The sequence below is a fragment of the Gallus gallus genome, chromosome 15 (genome assembly GCF_016699485.2).
Source record: "Gallus gallus isolate bGalGal1 chromosome 15, bGalGal1.mat.broiler.GRCg7b, whole genome shotgun sequence".
Classification (NCBI taxonomy): Eukaryota; Metazoa; Chordata; class Aves; order Galliformes; family Phasianidae; genus Gallus; species Gallus gallus.
This window is the reverse complement of record NC_052546.1, coordinates 1,850,011-1,863,289: the sequence shown is the minus strand read 5'-3', so window position 1 is coordinate 1,863,289 and position 13,279 is coordinate 1,850,011. Positions and strand designations below refer to the sequence as shown.

General features: G+C 49.8%; 1 protein-coding gene across 42 annotated transcripts in view; it reads left to right on the top strand.

The window, feature by feature from the left end:
- Nucleotides 1-13,279, top strand: part of FBRSL1 (fibrosin like 1) — a 419,446-nt gene that overhangs the window by 131,227 nt on the left and 274,940 nt on the right. For 4 of the 42 annotated variants that reach the window (XM_040648319.2, XM_040648318.2, XM_040648317.2 and 1 more), the window contains exon 1: nucleotides 11,401-12,899. The exons of 35 other annotated variants lie outside the window; for them this stretch is intronic. The gene's annotated coding sequence lies outside the window, so the exon portion shown is untranslated. Of the gene's footprint in view, nucleotides 1-2,727; nucleotides 9,717-11,400; nucleotides 12,900-13,279 lie in introns of those variants that run through there. 3 more of the 42 variants (XM_046901212.1, XM_046901211.1, XM_046901213.1) reach the window with 2 other exon arrangements.

The following is a 13,279-nucleotide window of genomic DNA, read 5'->3' as shown; positions in this document are numbered from 1 at the left end:
CGCACTTGTACGTAATCCATCACTGCCAGCCCTGCATGCTGGCGGCAGCTCGTGGTGCTGCCTTCCTGGCACTGCCCAGCAGCAGCTGCGGGCGGCTGGGGGCTGAGCGGGGCTGAGCGGGGCTGAGGAGGTCCCCTGGCTGGGGAGGCACTGGGCAGGCAGGGCAGCTCTGGGGCTGCTGCAGCCCTGCAGGAGGGGGAAGTCGGGCGTATTTCTTTGGCGGTGAGTTGGCAGCAGCGTGCTGGGAAACCTGTGCTGGCAGGGAGGTGGAAGCTGGAAGGCTGGCTTGGGGCAGGACGTTGTGTTAGAAGCTGTGTTAGAAGCTCTGCTCAGAACTGTCTGCCGGTTCCTGCACGATGTCTGTGTGCTGGTTTGTGGGGGGTGCTGTTTCGTTCTGTTTTTAATTCCAGAAGCCCACAGTGCAATAAAAGTCTCCTCTGACAATAGTGCCGATGCTGGCAGGCCCTGCTGCCCCTGGTAGGGATAGCAGAGCAGTTTCTGGGGCCGTGCAGTCTGCATGAGAACATGCAGCTTTTGCCACGAGTCTTTGTAGTTTCCGTGAGGCCACAGCTGAAGAATGGCAGGTAGATATGCAGTCCACTGCTGCGTGGGTGCATCTGAATGTGGCTCTGAGGGTTCTCGGGGTGGGTTTTGTTTTCATGCAGGCCATCATGAACTGCACCTCAGAGCATGCTGAGGTCGGTAGGATGGTGCCTGTTGATTTAGTGGATTTGGAATCAGGCCAAGCGTCACTTCAGTGCGGATTTCATGTATTTTCCTTACAATCACAGCTATTGCAATGTATCCTCGGGCTTGCTAACAGCCAGCAGGGAAATATCCCCTTTTCCCCATATTCTTTAATGATTTACAAGCTGGTGCTGATCTGGGGCTTTAAACAGGATAGGTTTGGTTGCGTGGTGCTAACTTCAAGTATCTTGTATCAAAAGATATGGCTTTTGTAAAATATTAGCAAAGATGTTACAAAATCATGTAATTAAAACCCCATTACAAGCCCTGAAGGCAAAGCAGAGAAGCACAGCAAGGGCTGTGTAATTCGGTGACCTCATCCCACCTTCTCTGCTTTTGGGTCCTGACTTAACTCAGTGCACGCACTGCACTGCAGGGCTCCCCTGCCCGCCATGCAGCAGGTGGGGGAGGCGCTCAGGGAAATACTGTGTGTACTGACCAAGCTGTGTTGACTTCAGTGCAACTGTGGAAGAATTTGGGGCACACTTATTTCCAAAGCAGCAGGATGTGGGGTTTGATTTTTTTTTTCCCCATAGCTCTCCTTCCTGATGTGCTGTGACACAAATGTTGCACAATCCCAGTCAGCGTCAGTGATTTTTGTGCACGTTATTTAAGTGTGTTTATGACAGCTCCTCCTGGTCCGGGAGGAAGGTTGGTAACAACACGTCCTGGTAAAAACCTGACACAAACAAGCGATTCTGCAAGAAGTCTTGCTCAAAAGACACAGTAGAAAAAAGGAAAGGCCACAATATGGTGTCTTTTCCTTTGACAGTAATTGTTTTGCTCTTTGTATTATCTTACACAACACAACCACACCACCCGCTGCTACAGCTTTTGAAAAAAACAGAACTGTGCAGCCATGAGACAAGAGGAACCAGGATGACTCCAAACGATACAATTTGTAGAGGAAATGACTTGTTCTGCTGGGCTATGCGATTCCAAACGAGCTGCTCAAGGCCTGCAGCGCCCCGAGCTTGAGCTGCTGGAGACGCCTGGTACCAGGGGGTGTCCCCAGGCTGCTGGGACAAGTGACGTGGCAGCTGGGCACTGGGGTTGGCCTGCAGGCCGGTGCTCTGCTAGACACAGGTGTGGGATGTCAGGAGGGAACGTGGGCACAGCTCTATCAGCACCTGTCCTTGCCCTGAGGTGCTGCCTCGCTGGCACTTGCATGGACCAACGTCCCCATGTGTGCAAACAAGACAGAGTTATGGCAAAACTGCAGCGCTTGAGCTCTCTGGTGCCTAACTCAAGTGCAGATGTGTGAATGAGTTGGTTAAGACATCTTTTGTGTTATTTTTATTTTAGCGCTTCAAAGCACCTCGGTTCCCAGGGCTTTGGCTGGAAATCTCTTGCACACAAACACACACACACACACACACCACACTTCCTCCCTCCCTCTCACTTTGCATGCACTGCCACACGACGGCATCACCTCCACGCCTTGCAGCGGTTGATGCCGGCACCCCGCGTTGCTGGGGGTGGGCTCCCCTTGGTGGGATGGGCTCCCGTTGGGGTGGGCTGCTGATGCCCTCACAGGGGACGTGCTGTAACCCAGCCAGCACTGTGTTTCCTTTCCTCTCCGAGTGCTACCCTCGTGTTTCTGTTGGAAGAGATTTTGGGGTTCTGAAGGCAATGGATGTTAGCAGATCACTGGGACTGAAAATAAGTCGGGAAGCAACGTAGGTGAGAAACGCTGCACGCTCAGCTTGTGCTTCGTGGGGCTTTTTTAATAGCAAAAAAAAAAAAAAAGTGACATCAGCTGTGCTGCAGGCATGAATTAAAGATGAGAATTTAATAAAAGTCGTTGGAAGGGAAGAGGCGGGAAGGCAAGGAGCGCCGGAGCGGCGACGTCTCTATTTTTAAGCAGACAGCACCACCTCTGCTCCGGCGCTGGAGGTGGCGGCGCGCGCCGTGCGCGGTGCAGTGCCCTCTGCCGGAGCGCGGCGCTGCGGGGCTGAGTTGCGCGCGGCTGTGGCGCGCGGGGCCGCGCTGCGCGGGTGTGCGCCGCTGTGCCGCCGCTCCGTGCGCTCCCAGAGGACGACGTGCGTTTGTGGCGTCGGCACATGGAAGGTAAGAATCCGGGTGTGAGGAGGGTGCACGTAATGTCGTGCTTGGCGTGGAAAGAAGGGGCAACGAGGGGATGGGGCGGGAAGGAGCCTGCGGGAGCCCCGATTTATCCGGCCGGTGTGAGGGGAGCAGCGCGGCCCTGCCCTGGCTCGTGCCCCGGGCTGGGCCTGCAGAGCTGCACCTCACGGCGCCTCAGTGCTGCGGGCCGGGTTGCGCTCCAAGGCACCGGGGGGAAAACTTCTCATGGAACAGTAAAATCCAAGTAAACGATCTTGGCTCCAGTGTACACAGCTCCAGCTGTGTGCTTATCTGCATCTTCAGCAGTGTCAGCGACAAGGGCTGCTCACCTAATTAAAATAGCGTATCTGTGCACCTGGAGCAAAAAGGAGTTTGATGCACCTTGTTGGCTGTGATCACCAGTGCTTTAAAGGCCGAATAGGGAGGTCTAAGAGTTGTGGAAGTCAAAGCAAATAGATAGCTGAACTCAAGAAACGTAGTCAGTGCCACGTGCTGTGCGTGCCCTGTGGGAGCAGAAGGTGCTGATGCTGTGTAGCAGCAAGGAGCAGCGTCAGTGAATCCTGAAGGAAAAGTTGGTGGGACAGGAGGGAAGTAGTCCTTGTGACTGTGAAATAAGCCTGAAATCCCAAAGGAGCCATCGAGACGGTGGCCTGGGCTTCACCATGCTGGCACTACTGGGCTTGGGCAGGCACTTCTTCCTCTCGTTGTCCTCGAGATCCCTTTGCTTGTTCTGCTTGCACTCGTGGGTGGGAAGGCAGTTTTAGTTAAGGTGGAACAAATATTTGTTCTCTTTGAGCCCTCACCACAGCTGCTGCTTTGCAGGAAGGCGGTGGTTTCAGTCAGAAGCGCGTCCTGCAAACATGGTGCTTTTATGACTTGCACCTCCTGGGCTGTGGTTTGGGTTGGAATGAATCTAAAATCTCGGAGGTGAAGTTCACCAAAAGCGGCAAGTTTTGGCTGTCTGAACTCATGAATTATTCATTTCTTTCTCCCGGTGCTGTGAAATTACCACCCAACCTCCTGCCCTGCGCTCTGAGCAGATTTCTTAGTAAATCTGGCTGTCATTTCAGGAGTGCAGCAATCCTTGGGCCTGTCTTCAGATGTGATTTTGAACAAACTGCAGAGCTCAATCATATCCTCTGCAATTTCTGTGAATTTAGACACAGGTTTTTGGTGCCTAATTCAAATCATTTATTGAACTGACTGGGACATCCCTACCTGCTCCTGTTTGCAGACGAAAACAGTAGGCCTGTATGATGGGAAAAGACTCTGGTCAGTGCAGAGAGCTGTTACCCCTGAAACCTAATGACGGTTAAACGTTGGATTGACTGTTAGAGTGTAGGGTGCGTTTGGCAAGGCAGCAGGATGGGTTTGAGTACAGCACTGGTCACGTTTTCCTCATACGTAATGCTCCTGGAGGCTTCCTGTTGTGTCAGCAGTGGGATACTTGTTGTGGACTGGGACCACTGCTTGTATTTAGGCATAATGTTTTTGATTTGGGGTCCAGAAATTCACCAGGTGCCCTTCTGGTCATTGTAGGAATAGAGACAAAGCACAGGTTGGGATGCCGAGAACGCATGCTTTCTGTAGCTGCCTTCCTTTTGAAGTAGGCAGTTGAAGCGATGTTTTTTGGAGCTGCCTTTTAATCCTTGCTGGTTTCTTCCTGCCTTGCCATCCAAGCACACTTTCCTGAGGGCTTTTACTTCTGACATAGGACTTAGAGATTCAAGTCAAACTGGTATAATTCCAGCCCTTCTAGGCAGCGAATGTGAATCAGAAACGTGAGATGAAAAACAAAACCAAGGAGCCCTGTTTCATAATAACACGAGGCTTGTTTCTTAGTAAAGTTTGGCGTGTTGGGAAGGGAGGGTGCTGAGAATGTGGTCAGAGGGATGGGATGCTTTGGCCAGAGCCAGGACATACCAGTGCTGCGAGGCTGGGTTGTGCTGGGCTGGATAGCATGTGCTAGGACCTGCCTCGCTGGCACAGCACGCTGGGGTGCCGTGCGTGCAGCAGGGAGGCACAGCACTGCGGGCAGCACTACCGCAGCAGCCGGGCAGAGAGCAGAGCGGCAGCCGAGCTGGGGCTGCTGGTGTGGGCAGCGCTTTGCTGGCAGTGCCGGCACCCAGGTGGAGGTCGGCACCCCGTGGTGGGAATGTGCAGTCTAGAGTTTTTTAACAAATGGATTTGGTTCCTGCAGACTTCTCATCTGGAAAAGCAGCGCATTGCTTTCTTAACACCTTAGTGAAAGGGGATATATTTCAGGGGATCGAGCCATTAGCTCCGAGGACGTGGTTAGTTGACAAATCAAAGGAAACCCAGCTGAGAGAGCTGACTTGCAAACTCAGCACGGCTCTGAAACGTGAAGTGAGATCTATAAAATGACTCCTCTTGTTAATTTGCCTCATTAGCAAGACGGGGGGCTGTCCATGATGCAGAGTTCCTTTCTGTCGTTCCCTGTGTTGGTAATTTCTAAATAGAAGAAACGAAACTCCCTCTGTACAATTTTCAAAAGCAGCGATCCCAATTGTATTTCTTGTCTCTGCATGGAAGAGCAGCCTCACGTCCCATTAGGTGGGAGGTAACAGATCACAAGGCAACACACAGTTGCTCTTTTAGCAGTGTTTCGATGCAGTTCCCCTGTTCCATGTTCCATACCTTACCGACAGCCATAGATGAATGGGAAGTAGGTCTTGAAAAGAATCTATCTTGATGTGAGCGTGATATGATTTTAAACAGCTGTCTTATTGACCCAAGCGAGTAAGACTTGTCATTTTGCAATAGAGCAATGAGGACATGGCTATTTAGGGATCCTGCGGATGGCGAACATTGCCGTGCGCTGCCAGGTCTGCTGGGCCACGGCAGCCGTGGCAGTAGCATGGAGTTTCTGCAGCCACGTGCTGTGTTTTCAGCGTATGCTTTTGTTTTCTCGTGGCACCTGTTCTGTCAGTGCTCAGGAGCTCACTGGAGTGTGTTCTGCACACAGAGGGCTCAGGCTGCCCCACGGGATGCTGTTGGTGGCTGATGCCAAATGTGAGTCCCGTGTTACTGCAGCACTGAGCTCCAGAAAGGTTTCCTTCCCTCCGAAAGTAAAAAATCACTTTCTACAACTGTCATAAGTTTTAATTAAAACGTGCACGTAATGATTTTGGGATTGAATCCAATTTTGTATGCTGCTTAAATGGAGAAATAAAATTATTTCCATCAGGCTTTTAGTTCAAGGTTTGTTACTACTGGATCATTTCCTTTTTCATCCGTTTCTGAGTTTTAAAATGGTTTATGAACTTCAGCAAAATCATCTAGAAATGGATTTCATGCAGAATAGTTAATAAACGAAAAGCAGAGCCGTGTAGTGGAATGAGCCTGGTTTGCATCTCGAGCAGCACAGATTTAAATAAAACGCAGGGTTTTGCATAACAGCGTTTGTTCTGCGTGTCAGCGGTGCTTGCCGAGACACCTCCCATATCCCTTGGTTTTCACGGGGATATCTTTGGCAGCAAGGAGGATTTTCAGGGGCTGATTTGAGGTACATAATTGGAGCACTAAGACTACACACAAAGTGTCACTTAATGGATGAGGCTCATTTAATTGTAGGCTGCTCAGAAATAACCCAAGAAACACTTCACTGGTAGCTAATGCAGAGGTGTAATTAGACTTCTACATAAGTGTAATTAGGCTGATTGCATAGAAAGAAAGAGAGTTCAGAAGGTTTTTAAATGTGTGTGGAGTCATTTTCTCAACTGTCTTTTCTCTCAGCTTCTGCCATATCTGTGTTGGACTCAGATAAATGAAATGAGTGTGTTGTTCTGTGGCTGCTGCTCAGTTGGACTGCCCGGCTGTCCGCCGGCCCACGGGCTGTGCCGTGTTGGGCTGTGCCGTGCCGGGCCGTGCAGTGCTGAGCTATGGATTGGGTTTGCTGGCTGTGCAGTGACCCACTGGATGGGAGTGCAAGCAGTCCAGCCTGAGTGTCGGCATCTGCATGCACTGGCTCCATTTTCTGGCAGTCCTCATTCAGAAAGCAGTAGTGAATTCGGCAGAGGCTCTGGGTGCACTGTGTGAAGGAGCTGGATGGTGGGCTTCCAAGAGGAGCCCTGAAGCGCAGCTCCCGCAGCCCCGAGCAGAACAGAGCTGGCTCCAGCATGGGCTCCCACAGCGCGAGGATTAGAGCTGCCTGGGAGAGTGACAAATCTGTTTTGTTGCAGCATCTGAGATTTCCGAGTTTGTTTTGGTTCAATGTTGCAACAAAAGGAAAAGCTTTTGAATGTTGTTTGCAACATAAGTGTGTGTTGAAACACCTCATTTTGGGCAGCACCGGTGAGGCTCAGCCAAGCAGCTTTTAGAGCTTAAAATGGCTGAAGACAGCTTTCTGCAGGGAGAGAAGAGCATGTGTGAGTGCAAATTGCATTTTATTTGCCTTGCCTTTTACTTTAATGTAACTCTTGCCATCAGGGAAAATAATGTTCTCGCTTTGTTGGCAAAAAATTGCCACTGAGCAGCCACCTCCTGAAAGAGTTTGCTCCCTATTGCTCTGCAGGGCACATTTATTGCGTGCTTTGAGCCTGGTTTTGTGCAAGCCCTGGGCTGGCACTGCTACAGGCAAGCACTCCTGCCCCTTTCCAGCTGGCTTTCTGCCTGCTGCTCCCTTACAGCTGGACAAGTGTGCATTAGGACGGCAGTGAACTGCGTTTCTTGTAGTACTTTTATTTTGGCCAGGCTGATTCTCTCCCCACCAGCCCTCAGGTGTGCACAGCCACTTTGCTGGGTGCAGGAGGAACTTCATAGGGTTACTGATTTAGAGAAGAAGATGGTGACTGTGTGTGTCCAACCCGCATGCCCCTCCGTGCTGCCTGGAGCTCCTATCCAGCCACAGCCATTCCTGAGAGCTGAGCCCACCGCAGGGTTGTGGTAGGGGGATTAGTTAAGCAGTGCTCCTCTGCTGTGTTGTTTATGGATGAAACTGCCTGCAAATTAAAGAGGTTTTAGACTTCAGGCTCTACAAGCTAGGATAAATCATGACTTCTTCAGTTAAAATCAATAGTGATCCAAGTTAAAGAAAAGCTTTAACAGCGAGTGGCTGGTCTAGTTGGTAAATTGGTTATCATTGTGGTACAGATGGATGTGCATGGCAGTAACCCCATCCCTGAATGATCTGTGTGATGGCCGGATGGGGCTGTGAGCAGCCTGGTGCAGAGGGAGGTGTCCTGGCCTATAGCAGGGGGTTGGAACTGGGCGGTCTTTAAAAATATCTCTTCCAACCCCAACCATTCTGTCATTCTATGAGAGATGCTGTCACCTGTCTTAGGATGACTGTAGACTTCTAACATCAGCCTGTGGCTGCTGGAAAGTGTCGGCTAATTGGTTAGAGAGGTGTCCAAGCAATATATTAGAAAGCAGTTTACTAATCTGCGCCAAGTGGATTAAAAGAGTGGGCAGACTGTATAGCAGGAGTAAGAGTTCATATTTCCATGTCTGAGCAAAGTCGAAGTCCGCCCAAGTTCAACAGCAACAGTCGAAAGGATTAACATCATGCTGACACTGGTGCTACTGTAGTTTGAATACATGATCAGACCCAAGATAGTGTTGTTTTTGTGGTACAACCGAACAAAGTTCTGAATACTTCACATTTGCTAATTGTTTCCAACTGTGGAAAGACCACAAAGTAACTGGGATACTGGGGATCAAGTGGGTTAATATTACACCAGAAGCGATAAGATACGAGGCTGAAAAGTCTCTGAGTCTTTACCTTCGTTATCTCTTATCGCTCTTCTTAATAGTTATAGTTTTAAATTAAATAACCTCTCATATCATAAAATAATTTACAATTTATTGGTGCATGATACAGTTTTGCTTCCTATTTGTTGTCATTTATTGAGCTTTGCAAAATGTCAAAGGTCAGTCGTTTATTTTGTCCCCTGTAGCACGAGGGCTTTTTAGATCACGAACATTGCCCCTTAAAAGTGGCTGGTTTTTGCCTTCCTGATCAGAATTTTAAGAGAATAAGCTAGAGGAGAGGACTTCACATCTCACAGGAGGAATGAGAAGGCAGAAGCAAGTTGTGCAGGGTCCGGCTCCTTTCCCTGCTGCTTTAAGAGCTCGCTCCTTACCTCTGCTCCCTCCTCTGCAAAAGGGAAAGAAGACTCAGCCATGTGCTTTCCTTCTATCTCCTAGTTAAACATTTTTAAAGGTTTAGGGGATGGCAGGAACTGCCTGTTAATGATTAACCTGTCCCAGCAGCTGTCCCGTACTGCAGCTTTCACTTACCCTGTTTTTATACATTTTCCTTTCTCGGTCTTGCTGTACCAAAGCACAAAGCGTGCCGAGCAGCAGGAAGCACAGGGCTGTGTTAGCCAGAGGAGGGTGTGGGCTGCAGAGGTGTGGGGCTGTGGGCGCAGCGTGGCCGTGCAGGTGGGCCGGGGACAGCAGGCAGTGTGGGGCCGGCAGGGAACGCTGTGGGGGCTCACGGTGAGCGGCTGCACCACGTCCAGACTGCTTTCAAGTCTGGTAAGCCCATGTTACCGACCTACCGGCTCTGTCTCACCGACTGCCAGCAGGAATGAACATTGTCCTCCTTGAAAAAAAGGATTGGATTTCCTATAATTGAGGTCTGAGAGACTTCCAAGGGAATAACATGTAAACCGTATTTCTGAGTACTCTACTGATTTGGGAATCACGTCAGCATTGATGAGGAAATGCCGTGTGATACAGAACGTTGCTGGGGGTGTTGGGCGGTGGCTGTGCTGTGCGGCACTGAATATCAGCAGTGCTAATGGGAGTATCACAGATTCCAGGATGCCGAGATGAGGGACAGGAAGGAGTTCTGACACTCAGCTGTTGCAGCACACAGCAGATGGCTGACCTGCCCTCCTGTTCTGTGCATAAGTTGGGTACGTTCTCATGACCTGAGATCCTTCGTCCATTCCCATTCTTCTGAGTGTGAGAAGAAAGGTAATTTGTGGGTCCATGCAGGCTGTGCGAGGGAGGAGTTCTGCAGTAATGAGAAGCTGTGATCAGAAATAAGACATTGGGTTTGGACTGCAGCTCTTTGCCTGCCTCAGTTTTGTGTTTCGGGACCTGGAAACGTGTCCCGCGGGTGGCTGCAAAGTGAGCAATTGAATGCTGCTGCTTTGATGGCGTCAGATGACATATGGGGTCCAAATGCTTTCTCTTGGCCTTCTTCAAATGATCCCAACAACACCACGAGAAATAACACTATTTGAAGCAGTCTTTTCTTCTGTATCTGTGCTCCTTTCAGTTTCTCCGAAGTTTATTCTGAATTTTGCTATAGAATTTCTCATGCATTTTCTGCTTTTATTTCCTTCATGATAAATTCATTTGCTGCAGTAAAATAATCTTCGGGCTGAAACAATAGATATATTAAAGTATGAATTACCTTGGTGGTAATAAAGGACAGGCTTTATTGCTTGCTTATCATGGAGGGTTGGTGTTTATGAGTTTGCTGAGTTGTGAGTGCGTTGCATTAGAACTAAATTTAACATGGCTAGGTAGCAACAGCTTACACAGATCATCCACAAGAACAGTGCACACCTGTATGGCAGCGAGTTAAAGAAAAAAATAAAGAAGTGCTTCGTAATTCTTCTCAGCAGAGAAGCTGTCAATAGTATTGAAAGAGCAGATGAGTGGCCTTAAAAAAAAAAAAAAAGATTTTAATACTGATATATAAAAGAAAAAAAGGCAGCTAATCAATAGAGGAGTTCTTGCAGATGCCAGAGCAGGGCTGGGAGCGCAGCCGAGGGGGCAGGCTGCAGAGCAGGGGTTATGAGGAGGAATGGCCTGGGGAGCCCCGGCACGTGTTGAGCTGAGCTGGAGAGATCTTCTTGTCGGAAAGGAATAATATTGCTCTTTTTAAATTCACATCCTGCCTCAATTTGGAGTAATTTCTGCATGTGGTCCTGCTGTAAAAATTGTGACAAGGAGTGGCCAAGCTGCATTTCTCCTTTGCCCTGAGGAATGGGTGCTCGGCTGCGTGCAGCGGCATGGCAGGGAAGGAAGGCATGTTTTCAGCTACTAAGAAAAATGCTGACTACGTTTGGTGATGGCACAGAAGTGAGCTCTGAAAGCCTCACAAATGCCACTGCAGTGATTAGGGTAATGCTGATTAAAATCAGTCCCCGTCTCTGAAGACAAGTGGATGCTGCTTCTTTGAGATTATCCAGCTCAAAATGAAGCGTTGTCAACAACAGATGATAGAGCTGCACATCCTCGTTCCTAGGTTGGGTGACAAGCTCTGGGTTGTGGGCACGTGTGTCATGGCCAGCAGCGTTCTGCAGGGGACAGTTTGAGAGCTGGGGCTTTGCTTCCAAGGGCAGGCAAGGAGAAAGCAAGTCAGAAAGTGTGAGCAATGCAGCTTTAACTGGAGTCACACACCTTGATGGAGCAGAGGTAAAAAGGAGGAGACGGTATGGTGTAACCTTTATTTTTGTTAGATTCCCTGATAAGCCGTCGCTTTGATAAGCAGTGCTGCTCCATTGATTGAGCTTCCAGGGCACAGTTGCTCTGTGATAAGTGTGCTTAGCATCTGCCATAAAGGCCTGCTGTGACCGTTGGGGTGGGTGCGGCTGTGCGCTCCCGGCTGCTGCGGGGCTGCAGCGTCCGTCTGTCCTGCAGGAGCCAGGTAAGTGCAGCGTCCCTGCCAAAGGTCAGACACTGAGATCCATCTGAACACGATGGCCAGCCCCAGTTACCCAGAGCACTTGCGTTTAAGCTGCGCATCTCTTTCAGGTGAGGTGATGGCTTTCTTCCTTTCTGTGCTGCCTGTAGCTGCACTGTGCCTCCTGAGCAGTGCTCACCCCCTGGGGCTCTGGCCCTGTGGGCAGGTAATGCTGGCTGTATGGTGTGCCCTGTGCTGGAAACACAGCACTCCCCAGCCTGAAGTCTGTAGAAGAGAAACCCCTCTGTCTTCACACTGTGGCAGAAAGGAAATAACTCATTTACTCTTTGGACTAACCAAGAGAGTGGTGGTGTATTTATAGATGTTCTGTTCCTGCTTGAGTGGAGCAGTTTGTTCTGAAACTTGAGATACATTCCTTCTGATTAAAATCGGAAGACGCTCTATTATTTCTATAACCACGTTTAAGTCTTACAATTTGAACAAATTAGCTTTCATTTTGCATGCCAGACACGGTGATTTATTGAGCAAAATGGGCTTTTGCATCTGTTTTGTCTCTTGATTCATTAAATTTTGATTGAAGAAAGTTTTTGAAATGGGGTGTGAAAGCTTTTCCTATCCTGAGTGAAGGCATTTCTTGCTTGCTTTCCGCAGAGTCTGGTTCACTTTTTTTTTTTTCTCTTGCATGCGTATTGCAGGAAATCTTCAATTCCCTTTCCTGGTCTTGAAAGTTCAGGGGGGGGAGCTGAGTGGAGGTGCAGTGCGGTGCAGCTGCGTTGCTGGGAGCTTTGGAGGCATTGGGTGCATTGGGTGCGAGCACCGCTTCTCTGCCTCAGAATAAGGAGTGGAAGGATGTGGAATTGGGTTGAGGCAGTGGCCAGTAGCAGGAAGGAATTGCATTGGGTCATTGCTTCCATCCAGCTGAGATGGCTTTGGGGCTTTGTTTCTGGAGAAGGAGATATGAGGCTACAAAGCTCCTGAGCCCATCCCACCTTGGGACACGTGGGTGAGAACTCCAGGGCTGTCCTGGCAGTGCTGCTCTGCACAGTACTGCTCTGGCACTGCAGGGCCAGGGCTGGAAGAGCCGGGCAAGATGGGAGCTTACACTGCAGAGAGTGCTGTAATGTTCTCCGTGGGGATGGCTGTAGCTGGGGATTTTAATTGCTGAAATTACCTTGTCGGGATGCCTTATCAGCTGCTGTTCTAGTGATTGTTTGGTTTAGATAAGAACTGGAGTGTGATAAAACCTCGATAACAGTTGAGAGATTAGAGCTCTTTTGAAACTGCTGGCACTTGCTGGGGCTCAGTGAGCTGCTGAGGAGCTGTGGCTGAACTTAGGCCACTGCGATTGTTCCTTCGCTTCTTTTGCTTCCTCTCGTGCCTCTGGGAGTGATGTTGGGACTCAGACTGTGCTGCCCAGAGGAAGAAGAGCAGCAGTGAGGTACCCATACCCCCCTCCCTGCAGTGGCAGTGCGGAGCTGGGCACACAGGGCGCAGTGCCATGGTGCTTCCTGGCACAGGGCGCCTGTAGGAGTGCTGGCTTATGCCGGCCTGCTTCATGGAGATGGATGATATCAGCACTTAAATATCTTCTGACTGTTTGTTGGTGGGGTTTTGTGTCGCTTATATTCATTCTGATATTGGACTTGTGTTGCTGCATGTGTTTTCTGCAGACAGAGCAGGTGCCTGGGGAGCACCTCCCGCTGCAGTGCAGTGGCTGGGACACGAGTGGGGCTATGGACACTGGCGGGGTGTCCTCATAAGGATCAGATGGAAAGTAGCCGGCAGCAGAGCAGCATGGCTGTGGGTTGGTTCTACCTT